This window comes from Ruditapes philippinarum, unplaced genomic scaffold, assembly GCF_026571515.1.
Source record: "Ruditapes philippinarum isolate M1 unplaced genomic scaffold, ASM2657151v2 ctg4704_1_1_1_1, whole genome shotgun sequence".
NCBI lineage: Eukaryota > Metazoa > Mollusca > Bivalvia > Venerida > Veneridae > Ruditapes > Ruditapes philippinarum.
Window position 1 is genome coordinate 95,680 of NW_026855486.1, and position 24,919 is coordinate 120,598.

The window sequence follows — 24,919 nt, forward strand, 5'->3', positions numbered from 1 at the left end:
TGCCCCTTTCACTTTGAAAATAATATGAAATTTTCAGTTTCTGTTCATTATCTACCTAACAGTGTTATATATTCAACTCAAATTTGACATATGGATATGTCAAAGGAATGGGCAGGACAAGTTGGAATTTTGTCATGGTTGATGATTTTTTTGGCAGAGTTATGTCCCTTTCACTTTAAAAATAATATAGATACATCTTAGGAATAAGCAGTTTTAAGTTTGAATTTGGTCGTGGTTCAATGATTTTGGACAAACTTATCTTTCTTGAATGTTGGAAAAATTTTGAACTTTCAGTTTCAGCTCTCATACTTTTGTGGAAATGTATGTAGCCATTAATTTGACTACAAATATGAAATATGCTATTTTCAAAAGGTTAAGACTGAATAATTTCAGTGCCTTGAACATTGTATGATAATGGTTTGTGTTAACATTGAAAAGTTTTAAGGGCTTTTGAACTTAAAATGAAAAAAAACAATTTGTGCAAACAAATTTGGAACTAAATATTATAACATCTGAAATTTTGGCTGCATGCGGGGGCATCCGTGGCATGATGACACATTTCTAGTTTTTGTACAGTTGTGGCCCCCTAATGGTCAATTTTCAAGTAAAATAAGTTTATCCGCGCTTTTCTCACCAAAACCGCTGGGTGGATTTCAGTGAAACTGCAGGATTGTTTGTCACCATGCCTAGTTGTGCATAGTTTGATTTTCTACTTTAATTTTTTAACACATTTGTCACAACTTCCTTTTGTAGGCAAGGGTCACTTTTCATTGACAGCTCTTGTTTCCTACATTTCTTTGACCATGCTTTAAATTGCTTTTAAATCTTTTAGATCAAAAAAATGTTCAAGATCTGATCTGAAGAAGTTTGCAGAGGTTTTTTTATGCTGTGCCCCATGAGGAGCCAAGAAATAGTCTCTATAGTTTCCAGTGCCGTAGATGAATTCTAGGAACAAAGACAGTATGGCGAGGCCATTTACCGATCTCCACCCTTCAGAAGCATTTTATACACATGAAGAGATTGGCTCAGATTTGATAAGTAACAGTAGACGTGTGTTCAAGAAACTGATATTTGACTTATCTTGAAAATTATTAGAATCATTTATAAACCGGAAGAATATGATTCTCTCGTTGCTTGGCACAAACCAAAACAAAGGTGCTTCCCCTCTGACTACTATAGATGTGCTAAAACCCGTGGTTTAGGTAGCAGTTATTGATGAATTAGGTTTAAAAGGGGCCAAAAAATCGTCCGAAAAGACTAAATGGTGGTATTTGTAAAAAGATGGATCTTGTTGACTCACATTTTTAGCTCACCTGTCACAAAGTGACATGGTGAGCTTTTTGTGATCACTTTTTGTCTCGTGTCCGTAAACTTTTACATTAAACAACATCTCCTCATAAACCACTAAGCCAATTTCATCTAAACTTCAGGAATGTTTCTTTGGTAGTGAACTTTAAAAATTGTTCAAAGAATTTAATTCCATGCAGAACTCTAGTTGCCATGGCAACCAAAAAAAACACTTAAAAATCATCTTTTAAAAAACCTAAAGAGCTAGAGCTTAACTATTTGGCATGAAACATTGTCTAGTCAGTGTCTACCAAGTTTGTTCAAATAAAAGCCCTGGGGTCAAAATTGACCTTGCCGGGGGGTGATAGATTTTCCTTATTTGTATGTAATAAAAACTTTAAAAATCTTCTTCTATAAAACCCAAATAGCAAGAGCTTCGATATTAAGCATGGAACATTTTCTAATGGGTGTCTACCATGTTTGATCAATAACTAAATACAGGTGACCGATCTCATGGCCATCATGGCCCTCTTGTTTTCTGATTTTACTGTATTTCTTGTTTTTTGGAAGCAGTTGTTTTTGTTTTTTGTTTTGTCATATACTCTAAGGTTTGTTAGTGAAATGCTCTTTTTGTAGTTATGCCAGCATGTATATATATATATATATATTACTTTTTATTTATTTTGTATGTGTAGTCAAAGTATTGAAAGAAAAAATGTGAAGTGACTGCGAGAACCTCACAAGTGACCTTTTGTTAATATACCTATACATCATCAACTCTTATTAATGTTAGACTTCACAATGAGTTCTGCATGTCTAGAGTGACCTCTTCGTCTTATATTTTTACACACAAAGCAAATGAAAATATCGCATGATGTCTTTTATTTAAAAAAAGAAAATTTTGTTATTCCCCCAATTTTTTGAATGAAAAATAAAAGAAACACTTTACTGTTCTTTGATAACTGATGCACGTCCATGTCAGCATTGCTATCACATGATGATCTACACATCTCTATTACAAGCAAGAAGGGGCTTTTACCTCTAAAACAAAGGTAATGTCATATGTTACCTTTGATACCATATTGTTCTTATTATAATGTTTTTCATAGGTCAGTCAGAACTGTACATTTTGTTTTATTTCATATGGTATTTTTAAAGAAGTATCTGACGTAAAAGTTAAATGTTTTTATGCCCCCGGGCATATAGTAATTGAACCGTCCGTCCGTCCGTCTGTCCGTACGAGGTTAACCTAGAACGGCAAGTTGGATTTTTCTTAAGTTTTACCTGCACCAATGGCTTCTAAGTTTACACACTTACTAATCAATACAAAGTACATGATCTGGGCAAGTTTCATAACTCTGGCTTTCATATTTACCAAGTCATTGCCCTTTTCAGCACTTAGAAAATGAATAATGGTTAACCTAAAACGGCAAGTTGGAAATATCTTAAGTGCTATCTTTACTAATGACTTTATAATTTCCACACTTACTAATCAATACAAAGCACATGATATTGCCAAGTTATATATCTGTGTCATCCATATTTCCCAGTTATTTCCCTTTTTTCACTTTGAAAATAGGGCCTTGTCTGGTTAACCTATTTCGGCAAGTTGGATTTATCTTAAATTTCTCCTAATTGCTTAATTTCTTTACTGATATCTTTCATATTTAGTAGGTGGATACCTTTGATGGTCCTCCAATTTTTTTTGGAGTAAGCGGTCTCTAGGGTCAAGGTCACTGGTTTAAAAAATAAATATAAACCTTTTTGCTCATACAACCTTTATTTTTTAGTTGATGTCTTAGTTTAATACAAACACCTCCTTCTTTGGGTGTAGTATGGGGTCATTTGGGTCAAGGTCAATGTTACCAATGTCAAGGTCACCAATGTTAAAAATAGATTTTTACAGGTGTATTGACCTTATTCTATAGACATATATTATTTATAATTGATAGAAAGATAAACTTTGATGGAGTTAATGGTCAGTTGGGTCAAGTTTACCAGTGCTAAAATAGATTTTTACACATTTGCTCATACAGCATTTATTAAGTGACAGATATATTTTATATTTGGTAGGAAGATAACTTGCATTGTATTCATCCTTTTGATTGGGGTAGGGATCAGTGGGTCAAGGTCACTTGTGCTAAAAATAGATTTTTACACTTTTGCCCATACAGCTTTTATTTATTGACAGTTGTATTTCATATTTGGTAGGAAGATAACTTGCATGGTATTCTTCCTTTGGATGGAGTAAGGGGTCAGTTTGGTCAAGGTCACTTGTGCTAAAAATAGATTTTTACACTTTTGCCCATACAGCATTTATTTATTATGTCTCCCCCACCTCGGGGGGAGACATATTGTTTTTGCCCTGTCCGTCAGTCCGTCCGTCCGTCAGTCCGTCCGTCAGTCCGTCCGTCCATTCTTCGTTTCCGGACGATAACTAGAGTTCCTTTTGACCTACAGCTCTCAAACTTCATAGGATGAATGGTCTTATTGAGCAGATGATCCCTATTGTTTTTGGGGTCAGTAGTTCAAAGGTCAAGGTCACAGTGACCGTTGGTCAATTTCTCGTTTCCGGATGATAACTAGAGTTCCTTTTGACCTACAGCCCTCAAACTTCATAGGATGATTGGTCTTATAGAGCAGATGATCCCTATTGTTTTTGGGGTCAGTAGGTCAAAGGTCAAGGTCACAGTGACCGTTGGTCAATTTCTCATTTCCGGATGATAACTAGAGTTCCTTTTGACCTACAACCCTCAAACTGGGGGGAGACATATTGTTTTTGCCCTGTCCGTCCGTCCGTCCGTCAGTCCGTCCGTCAGTCCGTCCGTCCGTCCATTCTTCGTTTCCGGACGATAACTAGAGTTCCTTTTGACCTACAGCTCTCAAACTTCATAGGATGAATGGTCTTATTGAGCAGATGATCCCTATTGTTTTTGGGGTCAGTAGTTCAAAGGTCAAGGTCACAGTGACCGTTGGTCAATTTCTCGTTTCCGGATGATAACTAGAGTTCCTTTTGACCTACAGCCCTCAAACTTCATAGGATGATTGGTCTTATAGAGCTGATGATCCCTATTGTTTTTGGGGTCAGTAGGTCAAAGGTCAAGGTCACACTGACCGTTGGTCAATTTCTCGTTTCCGGATGATAACTAGAGTTCCTTTAGACCTACAGACCTCAAACTTCATAGGATGATTGGTCTTATTGAGCAGATGATCCCTATTGTTTTTGGGGTCAGTAGTTCAAAGATCAAGGTCACAGTGACCGTTGGTCAGTTTCTCGTTTCCGGATGATAACTAGAGTTCTTTTGACCTACAGCCCTCAAACTTCATAGGATGATTGGTCTTATAGAGCAGATGATCCCTATTGTTTTTGGGGTCAGTAGGTCAAGGTCAAGGTCACAGTGACCGTTGGTCAATTTCTCATTTCCGGATGATAACTAGAGTTCCTTTTGACCTACAACCCTCAAACTTCATAGGATGATTGGTCTTATTAATCAAATGATCCCTATTGTTTTTAATGGTCAGTAGGTCAAAGGTCAAGGTCACAGCGACCGTTGGTTAATTTCTCCTTTCCGGATGATAACTAGAGTTCCTTTAGACCTACAACCCTCAAACTTCATAGGATGATTGGTCTTATTGAGCAGATGATCCCTCTTGTTTATGGGGTCAGTAGGTCAAAGGTTAAGGTCACAGTGACCATTGGTCATTTTCTCATTTCCGGATGATAACTAGAGTTCTTATCAGTGAGGACATTTAACTATTATTGATATATCAGTGATATATCAGTTGTCTGGTTTTATATACTCTGTTCTTTTATCTCCATTTCCATTCCTGTTTCCATTCACAGTTATTCTCAGCAGTGGGGGAGACATGCGCTTTTTTACAAAAGCATCCTCTAGTTGACAGATGTATTTCATATTTGGTAGGAAAATAACTTAATGGTATTCTTCTTTTGGATAGAGTTAGGGGTCAGTTTGGTCAAGGTCACCAGTGCTCAAAATAGATTTTTACACTTTTGCCCATACAGCCTTTATTTAATGACAGATGTATTTCATATTTGGTAGGAAGTTACATGAAGTTAAATATTTTTCAACTTCACAAGTCAGAGCAATGACTTGGCAACTTATATTTTTCACAATTACAAAATGCCATGACTTTGTCAAGTTATAAAACTTGTGTTTACAATTTTTTGGCGATTTTTCTGTCCATAACTGAGTGAATGGGTAAACATTTTTTGAAGTATTGCTACTGACAAGAATCTGAGCCGCGGGCATTTGTGTTTAACAAACACGTTCTTGTTATTTTTATACTATGCATTTTCTTAAATAAATTCATGAAACGGTTAAACATTTAGTTCATGATATACAAACTTAAAACGTGAACTTAGTGTGTACTAGGGTAAGTGTATTTGTGAATGATTGTTTTTTTTAGCTCACCTGAGCTTGCTCAGGGTGAGCTTTTAGGATCGGTGAATGTCCGTCGTCCGTCCGTCCGTCGTCCGTCGTACGTCCACAATTGCTTGTGAACACTCTAGCGGTCGCATTTTTGCCTCAATCATCATCAAACTTGGTCAGGATGCTTATCTAGTTGAAAGCTCGGATGAGTCCGAACATGGCTCATCTCGGATGAAAAACTAGGTCACCGGAGCTAAAAATAGAAAAACCTTGTGAACACTCTAGAGGTCACATTTTTGACCCAATCATCATCAAACTTGGTCAGGATGTTTGTCTAGGTGATAGCTTGGATGAGTTCGAAACATGGGTCATCTCGGATGAAAAAGTAGGTCACCGGAGCTAAAATAGAAAAACCTTGTGAACACTAGTGGTCACATTTTTGAACCAATCTTCATCAAACTTGTCAGATTGGTTGTCTAGTCAATTGCTTGGATGAGTTCGAACATGGGTCATCTCTGATGAAAAACTAGGTCACAGGAGCTAAAAATAGAAAAACCTTGTGAACACTCTAGTGGTCACATTTTGACCCAATCATCATCAAACTTTGTCAGGATGCTTGTTTTAGATAATAGCTCGGATGAGTTCGAATATGGGTCATCTCGGATGAAAAACTAGGTCACCGGAGCTATAAATAGAAAAACCTTGTTAACACTCTAGCGGTCACATTTTTGCATCAATCATCATCAAACTTGGTCAGGATGCTTATCTAGTTGATAGCTTGGATGAGTTCGAACATTGGTCATCTCGGATGTAAAAAGTAGGTCACCGGAGCTAAAAATAGAAAAACCTTGTAAACACTCTAGCGGTCACATTTTTGCATCAATCATCATCAAACTTGGTCAAGATGCTTGTCTAGGTGATAGCTCGGATGAGTTTGAAACATGGGTCATCTCGGATGAAAAAGTAGGTCACTGGAGCTAGAAATAGAAAAACCTTGTTAACACTCTAGTGGTCACATTTTTGCATCAGTCATCATCAAACTTTGTCAAGATGTTTGTCTAGGTGACAGCTCGGATGAGTTTGAACATGGGTCATCTTCGATGAAAAAAGTAGGTCACCCGGAGCTAAAAATAGAAAAACCTTGTTAACACTCTAGCGGTCACATTTTTGTATCAATCATCATCAAACTTCATCAAGATGCTTGTATAGGTGATAGCTCGGATGAGTTCGAACATGGGTCATCTCGGATGAAAAAGTAGGCCACCAGAGCTAAAAATAGTAAAACCTTGTTAACACTCTAGTGGTCACAATTTTGACTCAATTGTCATTAAACTTGGTCAGGAAACTTGTCTAGGTCATTGCTGGGAATAAATCGAACATGGGACATCTCGGATGAAAAACTAGGTCACAGGAGCTAAAAATAGAAAAATCTTGTTAACACTCTAGTGGCTACTGTTGTGACCCAAATATTCTGTTAATTGGTCTGAAAGTTTGTTTTGATGATTTCTAAGTCAAGATCAAACATGGGTCATCTTGGATGAAAAACTAGGTCACAACCGCCCAAATATGGAAAAACCTTGTTAACATTCTAGTGGTCAAACATTTTCGACTCAATTATCATCAAACTTGGTCAGGATGCTTGTTCTAGTAATTGCTTGGATGAGTTCGAAATCGCAGGTTGAAACTAGGTTAAAACCGGAGCTAAAAATAGAAAAATCTTGTTAACACTCTAGTTGCTACTGCTTTTTGATCCAAGTATCCTGAAATTTGGTCTGAAAATGATTCTAGGTCAAGTTTGTGCACCTGGGAAAAAAAAACTAGGTCGCACTGCCAAATATGGATAATCCTTGTTAATACTGTAGTGGTCCACATTTTTGACTCACCTGTCATGAGACTTGGTCAGATGCTTGTTCTAGGTAATTTTGGCTTGGATGAAGAGTTTGGGATAAGTCAGCGTGAGCGATCTTAGGGCCATCATGGCCCTCTTGTTACCTATACTTGTATATTTGTTAGTTGTAATAGTGAAAGATTTTAATGGAAGGAGGAAACTAAATTTTTAATTTATTATATGTAAGCAGTTAGACTTTGGTGCTAAATGTACAAATAAGCAAAATTTGAAAGATTTTTTTCTTTTTTAAATTGTAAAGAAAATAAAGAAAAATAAATGCCTAACAACGATGTCCAAAAAGCTTGATTATTTTTGCTGACTTTGAGCACTTAGTTTTGAAGAGGTAAGCGGGGCTTTTTGTCATTGCAATTGCGTCTGTCTTTTGTTGTTATTAGCAATATATTTTTGCATCTTTCTAAAAAGTTTGATTTGGTGTTGATAACCTTTTGTGTAAACATAAATCACTCAACAGATGTTTCTTCATTCCTACTTTGGACAAAAGAAACACCAACAAGACAAAACCGACTGTTTTCCAGTTATTCTGATATGACCTAGGCCCCTTTAATTGACCTTCCTTGTCGACAAGCAAGGTCTTTATAGGGCAATTGTATTATTTGTATTTCATTATTTGTTACTTATTCTGTCTTCCATAATATTTTTTGTCTCCTAAACATAATCGATTCAGAAATTTACAGTTTTAATTGCGGCAAGATTAGTTGTTGTCAGCTGATATAACTCCAGTCTAACGTAGGGGCCATATTTTAAAAATTTTAAATATGCTAATAATAAAATACATTTAATAAATATTTTTTTATTAATGCCATCAAAAATTTATTAAATGAGAATACATGGACTTTTATTCTGAAGTTATAGGCCCTATTATTGTTACTTCCCAAATTCAAGTCTTGTGAAAACCTTCAAAGCCAGCTTTTTGGATGTATTGATAATCTTAAGTTCTTAAAAGTGATTGCTAATACCAACTTTTTAAATCCGTTAAGGAAATGTTTGACAAAACATTGTTGCAGCTACATAAAACTGCCTTACTGACATTAGTATCAAAACTAAGGGGGAATAAATGAAATTAATTATTGACATGTCTACACTTTATGTACAACTTGTTAATTACCGTGTATAAATAATAAGCCTGAATCAATTATAAATATGTCTTGGAAATAAGCAACAATTTAATTTAAGTCAGTTTTGTTAATTCATTTAGTGATTTAAACGGACTCTAAACCTGTCAGAGATATATTACAAAGTCAGCCACATCATTGAATTATTTTGTAATCATTAGTGAAATATTCTTTATGTTTAGAAAACTTTGTATATTAAAGCTGCACATCTCCAGATGAGCAAAAATATTTCGATAAAATTAAACCTGCCCGTACGAAAAAAAAACTCCTGTTTTACAGCTGTAAGACGACTGAAAAACACCTGTTTTTGTAAAAATACAGGTTTTAGGGGGACCTGTTGTTTGCTGAATTTGACATTTTGACGTAAAATTAAGAAAATACAGGTGTAGTTTTTTAACAATTTACAGGTGTATTTTTGAGACAAGACCTGTTGTGGTTTTAGATGTACACATGTAATTCTGATACTTAGAAAATATTGAGCTGATATTTTGCTGCTGAAAATAATATCTAAGTCCAAAACTACAACTGTATTTTTCAATGATACAGATGTACAAATACACACTTAGAAAATCTTTTAGAGAAATTGTTCTTATTTTAAATACGTTAATATCTTTGAAATGCAATTGTACAGACTGCATGCACATTATTTACACTTAGGATCTAATTTTTAACATTATGTATGTAAGCAACTTTGAACTAAGAGTGCTATGGCCTCTCAAAATTTGAATATATCATGGGACATTTTATTAAAATTAAAATTTTGTTTTAAAATATAATTGGGGCTTAAATTTTACCCTAGGTGTTCTAAAATATAAAAAAAAAAAAACAAAAACTTTTAACAAAACCCAAAATTGGGGGCAGTTTTATTCAAAAACCCCCAAATTTTTTCAGACAATTTATGAAATTTATTCCCTTCACTCTTTTTAAAGTTAAATTTTGTATGGAAAAAAACTATACATTAAAACCCCCTCTTTTAAACTTTGTTTTTTTAATATTTTAAATTGGGCCTGTTAAGTAGGGATAAATAAATAAAACTGCCCTTTTTACCCAATTTTACAAAGATTTTTAAAAACCCAAATGACCGATTTTTTTTTTTTCACCATGGGACTGACCCAATTTTGATTATGGTTTTAACCCCCCTGGGTTTTTCCCCCCCATAAATGCTGCTACAGTCCAGACTCTCTTTTTTCCTTTTGATTTTTTCTAGGGGGAAACAACTTTATAGATTTTAAATGAAGTCTGTTTAAAGAAGGACGACAGTGCCAAAGTTATCTTTTTAAAAACTTATTATGAAATTTTTAAAAAATCTACAATTACACTTTTTTTTTTCTCATTATGTCTATATGATTGTGAAAGTAAAATGAAATGGGTTTGCTTTGATTTGGTTGGGGAATATCCCTGTTTAAACATTATGCATGATGAAATCAGTCCAGTTCTTTAACAAGTTGTAAAATTTGAAATCTGAGGTTAAAATTTTGTGGGAAATAGCCCTCATGGTATCACAAAAGGATTCTTTATTTGATAATTAAAGAAATTGTGGGAGAATATAAAGCAATTTTTTCCTAGGCACCAAAAAATATTTTTATAAAATGTTTGGGTGTAAATTTCTTTTAACTTTTCAAAGAAAAAAATCCAAGGCTACAGTCTTGTTAATGAAAATGACAATATTCTGGATTTATGGGATATGCTGGTTGCAAATGAAAATTGAAACAAGAAGATTGAAAACCAGAATCATAAAAAAATCAGGTAATAACCTTTGGGATACATTTATGCAAAAAAAACAAGTATTATTTCAGGTTCTGCTAGCAATTATTTTTATCAACTTTATTCTGAAAAAAAATAATATTTTTACATTCTATTTACCCCAGTTGGAAAAAAAATAAATTTTTAAATGTAAAATTTTTGTCACCAATAGCATTTAATTAGATACTACAATATTGACTGTTAACTGCTTTATATTTTTGAATACAGTCTGAAGAGATGATATTAAATACATTTATACTTAACTTCTAATTAATAGGTTATAATTTATTTCCATATCTTTTTAAATGAACTATGAATTTTTTTGTTCTTAAAGGGTCACAGTACAACACCCCCAGAGAACGTTGATCTACATGAAACAAAGCAAAGGACTAAAACAGACATGGTAAAAAAAATTGTAGTTGAACTAATTAGAATAGTTTTTGACAGAAATTCATGGGTTAAACAAAATAAGTCTCTTTAAAAGTTGCAACCTTAATTGTTAAAGTTAAAAGTTACCTTTACCACTAATAGAAACAGCTCAGTAATAATTTTTTTTTATTCAAAAACAATGCATTTAAGTTAGGAAAATTAATACACATGTATTACATTAATTATCAAAACATAGTTTATATAGGTTGAAGTTAATAATTGGTACGTATTTAAAAAAAATGGATTGGTCAGGCACTGCATATGTGCATTGATGACATTAGTACAAAATGCAAGCATTGAAAGTTACATGATTATTATTTAGTATTCATTTAACAGGGTTCCCACGCTACCGGGAAAACGGGAAAAGTCCGTGATTTTCAAAATCGCGACTCCCGGTTGTGAAAACGCCGGGAATATGCTCCGTCCGGTAAAAGTCCGGGAATAGTCCGGGATTTAGTCCGTACCACTAAGGGAAGTAATCGATAATGAACAAATTTATATGGCTGCCGCCGAAGCAACGTCCATTTCCTGGTTTGGATTATTGATGTTTTCTTCCACCGAGGATGGTTTTAACAAGCTATCTTGGTATTTTGAACATTTTGCAAATCAAATTCAGCTTTTTATACGGCAAATGCTGTAATGGCTCTGAAACCTTGCTAGAAATTAACAATGAAAACGAAAGAAAAAATAATAAGTTAATAAATAAGCACGTCCGTGTTTCCAGAGCACTTGAATTTACTGCACAGTCGTCCAGTTGATTCAGCAAATATGTCGTCTGCGCTTAAGTGCGCCAGTTGCGAGACAGAAATAGAAATAGGAAAACAATCAACAAAACAAATTACACCTTATACATTTGGATCTGACTGGCATCAAAAAAATGACATCTTAGATGTAAATTTATTATAATGAGGCCACCCCATGAGAAACCAGCAAAGTGTGTTTGTGACAAGCCATGGATCCAGATGAAGTGCCCTTCAGATCTTCAAGTCACATAAGGATCCATACTGTCTGCCTAAAGCTTGTGTAACATTTTTAACATCTGAAAGCAAACTTCATGGATCCTGATGTGACTGCATGGATAGCCAAGCTTGTCTGGATCCATGCTAGTCACAAACACGCTTTGCTGGTTTTCTCATGGGGTGGCTCATTATAATAAATTTACATCTTGTGCTGCTAAAACATATGTAAATACTTTGCTGAAAATTTAATACAATTGCCTCGTTTCTCATTTACAATTAAAGTTTTGTTATGACTGACCTATGTTTAATAGTTTTATGCCAATATTGTAATTATATATACTGTGCTCCTCTTAGTTCACGGTACTTAACACTTTAAAACAGTAAAGAACACAAACAATAAACTTACACAACAAAAACTGTTATAAACTGTATCATTTAGTAATTATTCTGCTATATGACACAAGGAAACAACAATATATTCAATCAAAATTAGTTTTAATTTGTCAAATGTAAACTGTGTGTCAGCCATTTTGTAAACAGTATGTCATCATTTACTGGTAATGGTGATTTATTTCAGTTTTTTGACTTTTTTCACGTTTCAGTTAAAATTTCGCTATTTTGCATAATTTTAAATATTAAAAGTATCTTTACATTGTAACTCAAAATTCATTTTTTCAACAAACAAGAACATTTAGAAAATAATGATTGTTTCAGACATATGCACAAATTTAATGGACTTTTGTTGTTTTTTGCAGAAGTTTGTAAAATGTTGTTCAGTTTTACGTAAAAATCTATAGATTTAGATTATTTTGCACAAAAACTTTGTTGTTAAGGTGTTGGAAAAAATATGTCAATTCTGACCAATTATAACAATGGTCACATGAAAATATGCCATTACCATGAGATAAGTGATGACGCGGAATTAGTGATGTTGAGTATACTGTTTTCATTAAAATGACAAAACTCTTATAGGCCAATTAAGATTTGTCATTCGTGCAAGTAAAATGAACAATATTTTTATATGCCCGTTTGAAAAAAGGGACATATTATGTTTTCACCCTTTACGGGCTGGTGGGAAGTCTGGAAAAAACCTGGAATTCTCAAATTGAAAAACCTGGAATTTGAAAAAAATCCTTGAAAAAACCTGGAAAAAGCCTGGAATTTCACTCCTAAATAATAGTGGGAACCCTGATTTAATGATAAACTATTGATGTTTTATTTGATTCAGGTGAAGCTGCTTTAAACAGGATCTTAAATCACAATGACAGGGACCAGTTAAGAAGAGAAAACACTTGCAAAGGCTTTATTCCAAGTACCTATATATGTAGACATTAATTTGGCAAATACTGGCAATAAATTTTTACAAGAAAAAAAACTTTATTAGCATTTGTGAATTTTTCTTCAAATGAAAGGATATGCCTGCAGTGTTATTCATGACTTGGATTTTATTGATGCAGTATCAGTAGTGTAAGACTGTAACATAATGTAATAAAATATAGTAATCCATTTAAGACAAAGTGAAAATTTGTTATATTTGTCCCCATCTTTAGTGATAGTGATTCTAGTTCAGTGATATTTCCGCTCACCTTAGCACAGAGTGCCATTGTGAACTATTGTGATTGTATAATGTCTGCTATTTGTACCTAAATCTTGTAAAAAGATATTTTTCTCCTCAACCATTTCTTATTTTTAAAGATTGAGTAGCAACAAATGCACAAAATTTCTGACCAAAGTGTATTTATCCCAAGGAAAAAGATATTTGCACCAAACATGACAAATATGCCTGCATTTATGTATGGTTTTCATCCCTTAAACAATAAGGGCACCTGTATTTTATTATTGACCTGTAAAATTTTACTCCTGTATTTTTGAGCTGAAAAAATTTTACACCTGTATTTTTAGACCTGTAAAATTTTACACCTGTATTTTTAGACCTGTAAAACAGTACAACTGTATTTTCGACCGGTAGAAAAAAACCGGTTAATTTACATATTTCGTTCATAGTACAGGTGTAAAACAGGTGTATTTTTGAAAAAAACAGGTGTAATTTGCTATGTTTATCAAAACTGAAGAAAAATACAGCTGTAATTTTTAACAGAAAAACAGGTGTATTTTAGGCAAAATTACAGGAGTAAAATTTCGTACAGGCTAAGAAAAATGTACAAAAAGATTTTTGGAAAGGTATAAAGATTCAAAATTCTAGTAATAATTTACATGTTATTTGCAATTAATGACCAATTTTTCAGTATTTATAACTATATTTCTACTGCGTAACTACTGCAGTAAGGTCAAATTTTGCATATTTTTACCTTTTTATAGCAATGTACAGGACATTGGGTTGTAAGTGCCATTGATAATGTGGAAATTGCATTATTTTGGTAACTTTACAATATTATACTGTTAAATACATTTTCAAATTTCATGAAAATTAGCATGAATCTGGAGGCGTTCTGCTTTAAGCATATATTTATTATAAAGTAAAAGTGCTTGAGCAGAGCATGTTATGTTAATATCAAGTTATAAAGGGGAATAACTCGTGAGGGCATAAAATGGATTAAAACAAAATGCACAGTCATGCAAGAACAAACTGCATCATTTAAGCCTCCTTGGTTTCTTTAACTGATACCATTATCTGCTGCTTAAACTTTTATTTTTCAGAAAACGAATTTCTTACATATTACAGAAGTACCAGTTGAAACAAAAGTTATAAAATTTTCTTTTTTAAAGATTTTCTCAAATTTCATCACCAATTTAATATTTTAACTAATTTTTCTTTTTTTGTTTTAAAACATGTGATTTCACAAAAATAAAATCTGCTTAAATTTTTAAAAAACATTACAGTTTTTTTTAAATTTAAAAAGATATTTTTAAAAAATAACCATTTTTCGAATGTTTACTTTTAATTTTATTTTTATTTAAGATATAATTTAAGGCTATATTTAAATGTCTGATGTTTCTGAAGTCATTTTATCCTAGTTTTAAACAAATAATTTTTATAATTTTTATTTGCATTTAAAAAATTTTTAAATTTAAGGGTTTTAAATTAAAGGGGAAATACTGATACACCACAGAAAAGCCCAAAAAATGAACTTTTTACATTGATAGGCTGGGGCACTTAAAACAGGCTAAAGTTTTGCAAAAACTTTCAGATAAAAAATATACCCAGAAATACATTGAAAATCATATTTTTGTGTTATTCTTAGTGAAAAGCATTGCAAATAATTGCTTTTCAATTTTAGGTCATTTTTCACAATTAGAATTATTATTCTGGAAAAACAGACTGAGGGATTGAAATGAAATTTTGTACACCTGTTTTTGGTCTAGACCTACATAAAATGGAACATTAATGTTGAATAATTATATCTTGTCTTATCAGGGCAAAAAATCTCAGTTGAAACCCTTTAAAGGCACATTATGCCCCAGAAAGGAATGATTTTTGCCTTCTTTATCATGTTTAGAAAGAGCAAACATGAGTTTTATAATGTGTCTTTAAGCATGTAAGATACTTATCACATGAAAAAAGTAGCGTTGAAGGTGAAATTATTTGTCATAAATGTAACTAAGCAGTATTTTAAGTGCCATACAAAATCACTGTACTGTACTAAATGCTTAAAAGAAAAGAAACAAACGGCTCAGCTTTATCTCAAATGAAAAACTTTTTGGAAACTGTAACACCAAAATAAAAATGCTTTGAGAAATAAAAACAAAAGAATAATTTCTGGCATGTAATGGGCCTTTAAATAAGACCAAAATGTTTTTAGCTAATAACTCATGTATATTGATTGAGGCACGCAACTTTCAAATAAAACAAATCAAAGTCCCCATTATTTTCCATGGCGGGTAGGGCAGAAAACACATAAGGAATCTAAGTACTTAAAGGTATTAATGGATGGCAAGTTTTTGAATTTTGAAAAATTGCTCATTAATATTTGTTTTACAAACAAATCATGTGATCTAAATAGTTATACAATAAAGCTAAATTTTTTATTCGAGCCCAATCCCTTATGCTAACAATGTAATACATGTACTCATTATACTATAACAAAGAGAAGATGGACAAAACCCCACATGTGAAAACCCCACACCTCAAAGTTTTTGTCCTACATTCTATATTAATTAGGTTCTACATGTATATTATAAATTAATAAGGGGAATTACTTGCTGCATACACTTTATTTTCTTGATAGAAAAAGGATTTGTAAGCATTTGAAACAATTACATGTATAAAGAATATTTTAAATACGCACATATTTGAAGACCGTATGTCACACATATTTTTGAAAATCAAACCCTACTGTTATGTGAATGCATAAATATTGTAGTTATTGCGCCTATTCAGCTAGAGATGATGGCATAGAAAGGCGCTATAATCTTTTAAAAATGAAAGAAATAAATGAAGGAAACAGAATGGTAACAGTCACAAAGACTTCATTTTTCATTTTCATACAAGTCTTAAATGACACACATGATAGCTATGTATTACTGGTCCAATGTAATAACAAAAGGTCCTAATGTTAAGACAAAAACTAGTGTCTGCATCTTGTACAATTTCAATAGTTAAAAATATTTTTGTCAAGTTTTTGAATATATCAAGAACTTAATTAATTTAATGGTATGCCATCTAATTCCAATAAGAATAAATTAGAACTTAAATCAATGAAGATTTTATCATATATTTCAATATAATGAATAAAAATAAGTGAGGCATGTACCATATAATTAAGGTCAATATTAAGTCCAGAGGTATAACATTCGATGACAAATTGTTGAATTGTAAATACTGTGGTGTAGACTTTTAAGTATCTTTTGGAAAAACATTGTAATAGTTAAATATCCTATTTTGATGGAATTATATGTGGACATAGTACCATATTGCATAACAAAAATTAGCCACGTTTAATGTAAATCTTACTGCAATATGGGCATAAGTATACTTACACCCTTATTGCATATAATATTATCTCTCAAATTATATGTAAAAGTTATGCAACAAGGGCATAAGTAATAAAATTGCTAATAAAGTGTTTTTTACATGATTTATATTGATGTTGTTATAAGTTATATTTAAAATGTATATTTTCATATTACAAAACAAAGTAATGTAATGGGAATATAAAGAAACAAGAAAATGGGTTAGTTTTTTTGCTCTACTGTAAAATTTTCAAAAATGTAGTTACGCCCTTATTGCGTTAAGCCATCGATATAGCAATAATTGTTTCCATCCTACTTCTCTTTTTATAATGTGGCTAGGTTTTCTTATAACTAGAAGTGTACATCAAGTGGCCAGCATTTGATTTGTGTATCTAAGTAATTTTGTAATGTTTTTTTTATTTTTCTTTCTAGACAACATCAATCAAAATGTTTCTATCCTTGTCACTCTGGTTCAAATATTGTACCATCATAATAAAGCCACCTTAATTATTGCTTTTCAACAATTTGCACCTGTACAATACGACCACTCAAACTTGTTTAGATTGAGAATCAATCATGTGTGTACTATTTATTCCTGGACTAAACCAGTACTGGTGCTACATAATGAGTATTTCCCCAATAGGACACAACATCCAGGATAATTGTGTACAGCTACATCATTTACATACCCCAAGTTTACCTTTCAACGAAATTGATTTACGTACATTTGTATATATTATAACTAAAACATCAATGTTGTTTCATAATTTTATTTTTATTAAATATATGAACTATGATATAATCTACATGTATAGAACATTAATTTATAAAAAGTAAGATTTCTGTAAACATATCATACTTGTAATCAGTACTGACAGTATTATTATTATAATATATATAACAAAACATACTTTTTCATATTTATCGCCCTTTACTTAATAATATGTAAAACAGTAAATCAGTAATATTGTAATTCTAACATTTTTTAAAACTTGTAAAAAGGTCAAATCTGTTGTAAATATCAGATTGATGAAAATAAGAAATAAAATGATAGCATTTCTGATGTATAATTGGTCTTTAACCAACATTTCATCAATTAAAATAAAATCATTATAAATTTTCATCATTACATGTCAATATAAATCTTTAAATAGTTTTACAAAAGCCTCTCTTCTTTTGCAAATAAGTTGCAATGACTTTGAAAGCCGTTTTGTGAGAAGGATAATATGATATTTCATGTTCAACTTGATATGGACTTTAAGGCCTATTATGCCTCAGAAATCTTTTTTTCTTTAACTTTATGTTTAGTATCTTGTTACAGTTTTCAAAAAAAAAAACTCATTCGTCATAAAATTAAACCATCTTTGATCGAGCTGCTTTGTTGGAAATTGGTTTAATTGTAGTGAATTATGATTTTGTATGAAAGGAAAACTACTACTTTTGTTTACATTTTGTTAACTTTAAGACATATAACTGCACATTCAGTGCTACTTTCACTAGCTGTTAAACATCTAACATGTTCTAAATCCATTATAAAGACATTATTAAACACATTTTTGACATTTTTAATGAGTTGAATAAAAACAGATTTCCAAGGCATAATGTGCCTTTAAAGGTATGCTCTACATGAAAATTTAGTATAAACTGTTAAAAAGGTGAATAATACAAAATTTACACATTGCATATACATTGTACATCAATCAGATATTTAGAACTACCAAAAACGTCATGTAGATACATTTAATTGTGTAAGAGTACAGTCCCGGCAATAAATGAAAAATGGACATTTATAAAGCCTTATGGGCAATAACTCTAAAAATGTGCACAAGACAGCAATTTACCTCAAAGGTTCGAAACGAAAAAATAAGCATTGCATTTTTTAAAGGGCTTTTATGTCTAAAATGTGTTATAAGAGGGTATGATTTTTATAGTTCACTGCAGTTTTCTTAATGAGATTTATCTATCTATGAATTTTCAAGTTCTTCACTTCAACACTTTAAAAAATTAACCTTGGAGGGACAAAACTTAATATGAAAAGGCATGAGAGAAAACTAAGGTGATTGTTGAATAATTACCTTCTTAAACCTTTCTTGTATGAGAGTAAAATTAATGATTGTTTTATAGAAAACGAGCCCTATACATAAAATACAAAAATACTTATCTTTGTAAATTATACAAAATTCCACTAAGTAAACTATATACATGTATACACAAATCATAAAAGTAACAAGACGGTCATGGCGTCCCATATGAACCAAGTATAAGTAATTATTACAATCTTTACAACTTTGTTGTATTAGAGTATTATTACTGATATGATTGTGGTTTTAGAGAACAGGCGCTATATTGAAATATGTACACATAATACAAAAAAACTTATCCAAAATCATACTAAGGAAACTATATACATATACACACAAAAAAAACATCTCTTAAAGTAAGAGGCCATGATGACCCTAATTCGCCATATTTCACGTCATAGTAGCATGACAATATCCCATCCTTCTGGATGTATCCTTATTGTGTTACCTGAATGTATGTAATTTTCTTTATTACATATACATAGGTAAGTAATATACATGTCATTTTCTGATCACTGAATATAAATTATGTACATGCATATAAACAAAGTAGTTTGACAATGAGATACACAGTACCTCAAACACACAAAAAAAGTATTTAGAACTTATAGATAATATAAACATCTGTATATACTTGAGCGGAAAATAAAACAACATCAAATCTGACTAAAACATGGATTAGCAATACATTAATATATTATGTACAAATTTACAGATCAACCTATTATGGACACATCTGAACAGACTTATAAAGTTTTTTTATTTTCTTGCATGCAAGGGACATAAGTATACTATGGAGAAATGTTACAGATATACAGTCAATTGTAAATGATAAAAACTCTAACAATACTGGCAGTGTTGATTTTTAATATTACCTTTACATCACTTAAGCACACATCTGCTGAAAGTTTAAGATACTTTTTTCAGCTCTCTTTATTAAACCAAGGAGGCATTTGTTTAATTTTGTAAATTCCTTAAAGACTTCTGAAAGTTAATACGGTCATTTATAAAAACTGTTAGCTATATAACCCGAAAGCATCGGTTATATATTAAATTACAGCCATTTTATCTTGGTCATATAACTTGTTGAGTCATCATAACCAATGATATATTTTTATCTTAAAATAGAATGGTCTGGAAACGCGCTATGTAAATCCTTCTCGCCACAATATAACAATAACATGTATTGGTATACCTCAGTATAGTCTTCTATACGCAAATTATGTAAGTGTTCAAGAAAAGGATATTTGCCAACAAACGGCCCAATTTTTGAAAATGATCAAATATTTGTGAATAACGTCATGAAATATTATAAAATCATCTTTACATAATACGATTAAATAACATTTTTTCTTCGTAAAATCAATTTCTATTTTTCCATTGAACAATGCATAATTAAATTTTTTTATGAAACTTGGACCTATTTTCAAATATAAGCAGTAGATTGATACCTTGACACTGGAAATGGAAAAATCAAATCTAGAATTTTTACTTTTTAAAGTAAAAACTGATACTGTAATGTAGCCAAAATTAGTTTTCAGTAACCTTTTATCAATTTATCTCATAATTTTGAATATTGATGCACTATCCAGATCATGGTTTGTAGATTTCCTAATTTTATTTCAAATATAATAAATTGTTACTTTTCAAAGAAAAAAAAACTGATAATGTAATATAGCCAAGATTAGTTTTTTTTCAGTAATTTTTTATCGATTTATCTAATTGTTTTAATTTTGAAGGGTGATATACTATGCCAGATCACAGCTGGTAGATAACCTAATCATGTGACACAACTGAGACATCTTTTAGTAAAATTCGTCTGACTCCAGACCATTCTATTTGAAAGACCCTGTCATAAAGGGACTCCACCAAGCTTTTTAGACATGATGAGACTGAAAATATTTTTTCCAGAAAAATGTACCATTTGATTTAGGTAAAAAAAAAACACTAATCTATGTGCAAAATTTCAGATCATTCGCGCACTTCGTCTTTCCAGAATGATTATTCAAATTGTAAAAAAATGACCTAAAATGAAAAGCGTTTAAACGCTTTTCACTGAAATCGGGCCAAGAAAAGCATAAACATACGATTTTTAATTTATTTCAATGTATATTTCTTAACTATCTTTGCATTTATTTCTGTTTAAAGTGCTCCAGTTCATTCATGTAAGAAATTGAAATGTTATGTTTTTAGAATTTTTAACCTCAGTGGAGTCCCTTTAATTAAGATTTAACCAATAGTAAAATGCAACATATACTCTATTGCTCTTTTTACTTTAGTTATATTGTAACTTTCATATTTCCTTTCCCTTTTTGTAACTAAAAAGTAGTAAATCAACAAACTTAAACTCATCAAAATTGCTATGGTTCAAACAATATAGTGATTTTTTTTCCAAAAGCTAGTCATTATTTAGTGATATGTTTAACTATTTCACTCTAAAATAGCGGAACATAATTTAATCTTATTAAAATAAAAACAATTTTAATCATACTTTCTTTAAAGTGAATTGGTCTATAATGAGAGATCTAAATACCATAAATAATTATTTTATAGTTAGTATTTAGAATCATATGTAAAAGCAAACCACAAAATAATTGTATATGGGTGTTGTTGGCAAGTGATAGATACATGATCCGATACAACATATTAATATATAGTATACGTGTATAATAAAGTGTTTTAGAACAATTATATATTACGTCCATACTAAATCATTTTAGAACTCTATCAACATTTCCAAAACATATCCAAAATGCACATTTCTTATTGTCTAATTGTGGTCTTGTTATCACTACTTATGGAAAATGTGCACATTGTAGACCAATCCACTTAAATTTACAAGCGTTTTTTACAAGTTTCATTTGTGTTTTCTAAAGGTATGTGAGTAGTTCACAAACAAAGTTTTCAGAAGGATATTTTTAAATATTTCACAGCAGCCTTGGTAAGAACTTTCTTTACAGAAGTAAATTCTTCTTGAAGAAAACAAGTTTAAGTGCAAACAAGGTATTGGTGATGCACTGTTTTTTAAACAATATTCTTTTGGATATGTTTCTGTAAAGCCAGGAACCAGGTGTTAAGTATTCATATTGGACTCTAGTAGAAGGATAATCATCATTGTCACTGTAGATTTACTCGAGCTGATTATCTGAAAAAAGTATAAAGAATAAATGAAAAATTCGAAATATAAAAAAGTGTAACAGTGTAGATTACAGGATTTATTAAGTATAATAATATATATTTATGTGTTTTATGATTCATACACATTTAAGGTAAACCTAAGTTAATGCAAATCATAAAATTCCATACGCGTAAGTAACTAATCTATATTTTATTTAATTTTATGTAAACTCTATTTATTAATATTATAGTGGCATGTGTGAACATTTTTTTTTGTTAATCAAATTATATAACATATTTATCACACACCCGTGCCGATTTTGCGACTCCGTAAATATTGTATTGCACGGTCGTGCATAAATTTTGATGTGACGTCATTAGCGTTATACAAACATAGTGTAAAGACGCGCTAAAAATTAGCGTTATACTATAGGCGTTTAATGAAGGATAACTCTTATTTCACTTTAAACGGTCTTTATCTTGGGTATGTGATAAATAGAATATTAAATTCGAGTAAGTTCATTACTGAATTTATTGCACTCGTTGAATTAAATAATATTATGCCTGCAAGAGGCTCGCATAATATAATTTTATTCAACTCGTGCAATAAATTCAGTATTGAACTTACACTCATTCAATATCCTCTATATAATACATCTCGCCCAATCGCCTATAAGTCTCCTTCATTTGTAAAAATAGTTGCCATTAAGTGATAGAAATATGGATAGAATATATTGAAATTGCCCTTTATATGGATCATTATATCTCCACGACCTGACATATGAGTAGAACCACAGACCTTCTGTAAGCAAATTGAATTGAATAATACATATCCTGCCGGCCAGCTGAAATGAATTATTTAAGCATATTAGCTGGAATACAAGTAGAACTACGGACCATCTGTAAGCAAACTGAATTGAATTATTTAGGCACGAGCTGATATCAGAGTAGAGTAAGCCAACTTAATCATGATGGAATAATATAGGCATGATCTGACAATTTCAGAGGGGAACTTCTGGCATTCCGTGAAGGAACTGAATTGAAAATAACACCTTCCCCAAGCCAGCTGAATTGATTTTTTAAGCATAAGCTGGTATCCGAGTAGAACCAAAAACTTCTGTAAGCCAACTGAATTTTATCATCTAGGCAAGAGCTGACATCTATGTAGAACCACTGCCTTTTCCAGTCATATAAATTTAACTATTTGACATAAGCTGATATCTGTTTAAGAGGCACAAGCTGATATCCGAGTACAGGCGGCCAACTGAGTAAAAATATAGGCATGCGATGACATCACAGTATAAACCTCGGGCCTGCTGTAAGCCATTTGTGCATAATAGCTGACATCTGAGTAGAACCACGGCCTGTTGTCAGCTAAGTGAATTTAACTATTTGGCCTACGGTAAGCTAATATCCAAGTAGAACCACAGACCATTCATAAGATAACTAGTACCAAACTATGCTTAAGATGTATTAAACTCAGATGGTAATGAAACCCGGTTTACAAAACTCGGCGTAAAATGAAATATTTTTTCAATAATTTCCCTAAAAATCGTTCATTTATAAATTGAATTGGTTGAATAAAGCAATTGTCTTTTGCATGGAAGCTGTCTTCGATATTTTATTTTTCTATCTTTATTGGATTTAAATGATCTGTCAGTCATAAATATAATTAAAGGCTTACCTTGTCAACAAAGGAACATGGTGTTTTTTGATGCTCGAAATAATCTATAACTACACAAATCCTTATTCTGCATTACAAAGATTTTGATCTAAGGCCGCTGAAACGAGAAATAAGACACAATATTAACGCATACATGTATTTTATTAATGGGGAAATTTTGCAGAACAATGTTTTATTCTAATGTAGTCCACACGTGCTCATCCAGTCTTGGTACCAATAAAAAAAAAAACACACATCAAAAAAACTATTTTGGGTTGAGTGTAAGAAAAAAAAAATGATTTTTTTTCTTATATACCATTACTACGTAGTTGGAGGAACACGAAATAATGTTTCATGCAAAACATCTAAGTTTTAGGCCCTTGTGAATTCAAATGATTTTTAAAGTTTTATGTGTTTATCAAAAATCAATGACCTTTTAATCCAAAAGCTATAATTTAACAAACATTATTCATTTCCACTAGAGTATGTGTCTTGACAAATATCTAAGATTAAACCTTCATTGTATAAGGGAAGAATATCTAAAATGTTACCCATATACATTTAAGGAAAATCTAAGACCCCCCCCCCCCCGTTGGGCAAACATTGACCCAAGGACTTTAATTTAAACAATCTTGGTACAGGTAAACTAGACAATATTTAATGCAAAATACATTAGCTTTAGTAATGATTGATTTAGAAAAGATGACTTTAATTATAAGAAAAAAATTATGCCCCCCCCCCACCACCAGACTGAGTCAGTTTAGACCCTAGGGCTACTATATGGTTTAAAGGAAACTGGTTGACAGGTCAGCATTTAATGTAATTAAACGAGACACTTTTAAAATTAATTAATGATAAGAGTCTGGCAATTAAAGTGTTACAAAAAATAAAAATCTAACGAGAATATTTCCGAAAATAAGAAAAGAAAAACAATCTTAATTTTTAAATTAATAAAATGTATAGGAGATAATAGAGGGTTATCACCTTTGTATACAATTACATGGACTATGTTTAAAAAATACTTTATTTTGATTAAAAAAATCTATTTCGGGAATAAAAAATTCATGGTAAATATTAATTAAAAAGTTAATTTATTTATATCAAATATATTTTCAAGTAAAAGTTAATAAGAGTATTGTTCACTGTTAATAATCTATTTCAGTTCTTACATATGCATGTATATATAAAAAAAAACAACATAAAAACATTCAATATAAAATCACTCACCTGTTAAATATTTTCATATCCTAATCCATCTTTTATATCCATTGAATTCCGTAAAAACTTCCTTGAATTATTTCTATTATTAAATGTTTT

General features: G+C 31.4%; 1 long non-coding RNA gene across 1 annotated transcript; it reads right to left on the reverse strand.

Annotated features, from left to right (window-relative positions):
- Nucleotides 1–17,495: 17,495 nt before the first annotated feature.
- LOC132743520 (uncharacterized) lies at nt 17,496–23,808 on the reverse strand. The gene is made up of 2 exons (XR_009627582.1): nt 23,624–23,808; nt 17,496–21,967 (listed from the first exon to the last, which is right to left on the reverse strand). It is a non-coding gene; the product is annotated as an uncharacterized LOC132743520 (long non-coding RNA).
- Nucleotides 23,809–24,919: the final 1,111 nt, after the last annotated feature.